Source organism: Nerophis lumbriciformis, linkage group LG31, assembly GCF_033978685.3.
Source record: "Nerophis lumbriciformis linkage group LG31, RoL_Nlum_v2.1, whole genome shotgun sequence".
Classification (NCBI taxonomy): Eukaryota; Metazoa; Chordata; class Actinopteri; order Syngnathiformes; family Syngnathidae; genus Nerophis; species Nerophis lumbriciformis.
The window spans coordinates 20,725,921-20,732,602 of NC_084578.2; positions in this window are offsets into that span (position 1 = coordinate 20,725,921).

Below are 6,682 nucleotides of genomic sequence, written 5' to 3' on the forward strand. Positions count from 1 at the left end.
CTGTTCTGCTGAGACCATATCCATTTCATCTGGTTCACCTTCATTATTCACAGCTTTCGCATTTATTTATTTATTTATCTTGGTTTAAGTACCCCCCTTTGTGGATTCAATACCCCCCTTTGCAACTGGCTGCTTGACTTCCTCACAGACAGACCCCAATCTGTGGGAGTGGGCAACAACACCTCCAGTGCCATCTCCCTGAGCACCGGCTCCCCCCAGGGCTGCGTCCTGAGTCCACTGCTGTTCACGTTGATGACTCATGACTGCTGCGCTAAGTCCACTACTAACCACATTGTGAAGTATGCGGAGGACACGACAGTAGTGGGCCTCATCCGTGACAACAACGACAAGGACTACAGGGAGGAGGTGAAACATCTGGTTGACTGGTGCAGAACCAACAACCTGGTCCTGAATGTCAACAAGACCAAGGAGATCATCGTTGACTTCAGGAAGCACCAGTCCAGCCACGCTCCACTCTACGTCAACGGCACAGCAGTGGAGATAGTAAGCAGCACCAAGTTCCTGGGGGTGCAGATAACTGACAATATAACCTGGTCCCTACACACCGGAGCTCTTGTAAAAAGAACTCAGCAGCGCATGCACTTTTTGCGTCGGATGAAAAGAGCACAGGCCCCCCCCTCATTCTCACCACATTCTACAGAGAGCTTGCTGACCAACAGCATCTCTGTCTGGACTGAAGCCTGCAATGCCTCAGACTGGAAGTCTCTCCAGAGAGTGGTGAGGACGGCGGAAAAGATCATCAGGACTCCTCTTCCTCCTATCCAGGAGATCGCAAAAAGCCGCTGCCTGACCAGGGCTCAGAAAATCTTCAAAGACTCCTCCCACCCCCACCAAGGACTGTTTTCACTGCTGGACTCGAGAAAGAGGTTCCGCAGCCTCCGAAGCAGAACCTCCAGGTTCTGTAACAGCATCATAATTAAATTATCCCCTCAACACCCCCCAAAATGGATTAACTCGCTGGAATAAAAAAGACACTATAACATACATCCATAAACGTGGACGCATGTAAAAAAGTGCAATATATTTATCTGTACAGTAATCTATTTATTTATATATATTTATAAAATGTAGATTCCTAATGAAGCCTTTAGCTTGACGCTCCTCTACTTTCTCCTGGCTCCGCTTGCTGCGGCAACAACAAACAAACTCCAGACGCTCCTCTTCGTTTTGTATCGTTTACTTGTCACTTAATTATTTCAAAACGTAAAACAATAACAATGTGGGAACGAATGAATGTCAAAATAAACAGAGTTTGTTACAGCAAGAACGAGTTAGAAAAAGTAAGAGTAAGAAAAAGTAAGAGTGAGGTCAAAAAACTGTGTGGCTCAATTCCCCCGCACCTGACTGCCATTACCCATAATACCTTGTGTCCAAAAACCAACCTACCACACAGATCCTTCCGCCATATATGCAATCAAAGAGTTACGTCATCAAATTATTTAGACAAATGTAATAATTACAAATAAAGTGTACCTTATGATTATTCTAAGCATGCAAATAAAGTAAATAGTCCCATTTTGGCTGAATAAACATAAAGCACCTTCCATAAAATGTAAATTAACTTAAACAGCATTTAGGCTTCTACATATATATATATATATATATATATATATATATATATATATATATATATATATATATATTTATTTTATATATATTATATATAATATTGATATTTATTTATTTATTTATACATGCACCTTATTGCTTTTTTATCCTGCACTACCATGAGCTTATGTAAAGAAATTTCGTTCTTATCTGTACTGTAAAGTTCAAATTTGAATGACAATAAAAAGGAAGTCTAAGTCTAATTCGGTGACCTGTCACGATGATATCATTCATTCGTTTATCCTGATCCATTTCATCTATGATATTCCTCAGCATGTTGTTGTCTTCTTGAAGGGTCTTAATTTGTTGGCCCATTTCAGTGGCTTAATTTTTTGAGTTTGCAGACTTTCTATATTTTGCTGCAGACTTTTCACATCTTGTTTGTGTTCTGTTGTTGCTTTTCCCAGATCTTTTTTCATTTCTTTCATTTCTTCTTTCATTTCTTTCATATCTTCTTTCCATCCATCCATCATTTATTTCCATTCTTCCATCACTTCTTCTTTAAATTCATGGAATAGTTTTTGTAGTATCCCTTCTTGATTCCCATCATGTCCTGTGTCCAGCCTCAAATCTTGTTCCCATTTGTGTTCTGTGTCAGCTGACACCGAACGTTTCGGGATTTCAGTCTTTCCTTTAGCTTTTCGCATCGCGGCAGTCACTGACGTCAGTGCCTCTTATGTCTTAACGGCAGTTGCTTCTTTAGCGACTTGCGACACTTTTAACTTGTTTTTTCAACAATTTCGTACCTTGCGCCGTTCAGAGATCAATTTGAGGTGCCAGCCTGTCAACTTATATCACTCTGCGATGTCGGAATCACTTTAAAATAGCTGTAAACTCGCCGTAGCTTTTGGTTGATAGGCAACCGCTTTGAACTGCGGCAAGGCGCCTTTGGCTTGAGGCTAATGGCTCTTCCAACTCGCCTTATTTCAGCTTATCAGTGCCTCTCAACTGACCAAAATCAGATCGAAGATGCCAGGTGACTCTCCTGTGGCTGTGATCGCAAATCAGTGGTCAAAATCTTCAGACTTAACAAAAACTCCGGTAGCAGAAGCATAGCCTTTTTCTTTGTGTCCATTCTCATTGATAGGAAGTGATGATGCTGATATATATTTTTGTATAGGAAACCACAAACACGCAAATGAACAACTCATGCATGTCTTCAATATACAATTGAACCTGCAAATCTGGATTTGGACAATCTATTATTTCTCCTGCACTCACCTGAACGAATAATTCCTGTCCTGACCCGACACCCTGAAGTGATTGCTAATCCATATTAAACCAGTCATAGTCGTCACTACACAAGCCATCCGCCATTTTGGTTGTAGTCCAAAAACCGACAAGCAGTATCAGCATAGTGACTCGGGATACTGCTTTTCATTATATCATATGTGACCCGTGTTAAAAACAAAAGTTTTTGCTCCGGCAGAAGCGTGGTCGCTATGATACTGTTCCGGCAGCTTATCGTATGCGATCTGGTCACTATGACGGTCTCATATGTGACCGTGTTAAAGGCAATCCCAGTTAGGGGAACATAACCATAACTAATCCATAAGAACTAAACAATGTTTAGCTCTCTGTGATGACTGTCAGTATGTACATGTAATCATGAAATATTGATTCATCATGCACTTGGACAGTCTCCTAGGAGAAACACTAACATGTTTAAAGTTACAATTATGGACTCTGCACAAGATGGTTCTAATACGAGGCAAAATTACAAGCTGTAATACTCTTGTCAGGCTTTAGGGGTCATAAATCATCATGGACTACAACCAAAATGGCGGATGGCTTGCCAAAAACTCCATCCATCCATCCATCTTCTTCCGCTTATCCGAGGTCGGGTCGCGGGGGCAGCAGCCTAAGCAGGGAAGCCCAGACTTCCCTCTCCCCAACCACTTCGTCCAGCTCTTCCTGTGGGACCCCGAGGCGTTCCCAGGCCAGCCGGGAGACATAGTTTTCCCAACGTGTCCTGGGTCTTCCCGGCGGCCTCCTACCGGTCAGACGTGCCCTAAACACCTCCCTAGGGAGGCGTTCGGGTGGCATCCTGACCAGATGCCCGAACCACCTCATCTGGCTCCTCTCGATGTGGAGGAGCAGCGGCTTTACTTTGAGCTCCTCCCGGATGGCAGAGCTTCTCACCCTATCTCTAAGGGAGAGCCCCGCCACCCGGCGGAGGAAACTCATTTCGGCCGCTTGTACCCGTGATCTTGTCCTTTCGGTCATAACCCAAAGCTCATGACCATAGGTGAGGATGGGAACGTTGATCGACCGGTAAATTGAGAGCTTTGCCTTCCGGCTCAGCTCCTTCTTCACCACAACGGATCGATACAGCGTCCGCATTACTGAAGACGCCGCACCGATCCGCCTGTCGATCTCACGATCCACTCTTCCCTCACTCGTGAACAAGACTCCGAGGTACTTGAACTCCTCCACTTGGGGCAAGATCTCCTCCCCAACCCGGAGATGGCACTCCACCCTTTTCCGGGCGAGAACCTTGGACTCGGACTTGAAGGTGCTGATTCTCATCCCAGTCGCTTCACTCTCAGCTGCGAACCGATCCAGTGAGAGCTGAAGATCCTGGCCAGATGAAGCCATCAGGACCACATCATCTGCAAAAAGCATATCCGTCCGCCATTTTAATTTTATAGTTGCCAAAAACTATCAAATTAAAATGGCGGACGGATATGATGTATACTTTATGTTTCCGGTTTAGGTCATCCCCACTTTAGGGGTCATAAATCATTCCCCTGCTAGCCCTCCCTTAACTAGCGAGACCATGGAGGCCACGCCCACCTCCTGGTGGGGGTCATAAAACCCCCCCTCACTTCCGGTCATAAAACAATAACCCTCATCCCCCGGTCGCCCCCCCTTAAATGGTGGGTCCATGTAATATAAAAATGTACAGCTTTACAAATTGTGGAGTTATCAGTCTTATTTAAAGGCCTACTGAAACCCACTACTACCGACCACGCAGTCTGATAGTTTATATATCAATGATGAAATCTTAACATTGCAACACGTGCCAATACGGCCGGGTTAACTTATAAAGTGCAATTTTAAATTTCCCGGGAAACTTCCGGTTGAAAACGTCTAGGTATGATGACGTTTGCGCGTGACGTTACGGGTTGAAGCGGAAGTATTCGGACACCATTGTATCCCAATACAAACAGCTCTGTTTTCATCGAAAAATTTCACAGTATTCTGAACATCTGTGTTGGTGAATCTTTTGCAATTTGTTCAATTAACAATGGAGACTGCAATGAAGAAAGCTGTAGGTGGGATCGTGTATTAGCGGCGGCTGCAGCAACACAACCAGGAGGACTTTGAGTTGGATAGCAGACGCGCTACCGTGACTACAGCTTTGGCTTCCAAACATTTGATCGCTTGCCCGTACGTGCGTGTCGCTATGTCCATGTCACGTACGTAACTTTAGGGAAATATATGTTTCTTGCCGACTCTGATGGCGGCCGGGGTGTCGTCGAAAGCTACAACGCCCGCCGACGCACCGCTGTCCTCACCTGTCTGGGTTGACTTCCTCCGTCTCTGGGCCGCCGACCACATCGATGATCGGGTGAAGTCCTTCGTCCCGCCGTCGATCGCTGGAACGCAGGTACGCACGGGTGTTGATGAGGAGATGAGAGCTGGCGTAGGTGGAGAGCTAATGTTTTTAGCATAGCTCTGTCAAGGTCTTGTAGCTAAGTTAGCTTCAATGGCGTCGTTAGCAACAGCATTGCTAGACTTTGCCAGGCTGGAAAGCATTAACCGCGTGGTTACAGGTCCAGAGTTTGATAGTATTGTTGATCTTCTGTCTATCCTTCCAGTCAGGGGCTTATTTCTTTTGTTTCTATCTGCATTTAAGCACGATGCTATCACGTTAGCTCCGTAGCTAAAGTGCTTCGCCGATGTATTGTCGTGGAGATAAAAGTCACTGTGAATGTCCATTTCGCGTTCTCGACTCTCATTTTCAAGAGGATATAGTATCCGAGGTGGTTTAAAATACAAATCCGTGATCCACAATAGAAAAAGGAGAGAGTGTGGAATCCAATGAGACCTTGTACCTAAGTTACGGTCAGAGCGAAAAAAGATGCGTCCTGCACTGCACTCTAATCCTTCACTCTCACGTTCCTCATCCACGAATCTTTCATCCTGGCTCAAATTAATGGGGTAATCGTCGCTTTCTCGGTCCCAATCGCTCTCGCTGCTGGTGTAAACAATGGGGAAATGTGAGGAGCCCTTCAACCTGCGACGTCACGCTACTTCCGGTACAGGCAAGGCTTTTTTTATCAGCGACCAAAAGTTGCGAACTTTATCGTCGATGTTCTCTACTAAATCCTTTCAGCAAAAATATGGCAATATCACGAAATGATCAAGTATGACACATAGAATGGATCTGCTATCCCCGTTTAAATAAAAACATTTCATTTCAGTAGGCCTTTAATTAGATCTTCCAATATATTTATTTATTTAAAGACTAACCTGTCCAACTTGTTGATAGTCAAACCTTCTATTTTAGTTGACTATTACTCATGATTTTTTTTTAAGACAAAATAAAAAAAATATGGCACTTTTTATACAACTTATTTGTCTTATTTTGCACAAACAGTCCTTATTTGTGTTGTTCATCCAATGGCATCACAGCAAAAGAAGCATATACTGCATTACACCACATGTTATCAAACATTAGATTGAGGGAAGAACTTCTGCACAAATCAGTTGGTTGACGTCGGTATCTGGAAAAGATGGTATTGGGCAACATACCGGATAGTAGTAAAACATTCCTAATACATACAACATACTTGTAGTATGTTACTAAATTGTAAAGGTGAAGGGTACAAAAGAAAAAACTGTTGGACAAGACATTTAACCTTTAAAGTGGTCTTCACCGTCGAGCGTATGCGATGATCATAATATGTGGACAAACAAATGACTGTATAGCCTACTTAAGTATTGAGATATAATTATTTACAGAGTTTGCAATATTTCCATCCATGCAGATGTTGAAATACGTTATATTTCATCAATTGTAATTAAGACATACTTTTTTATACAA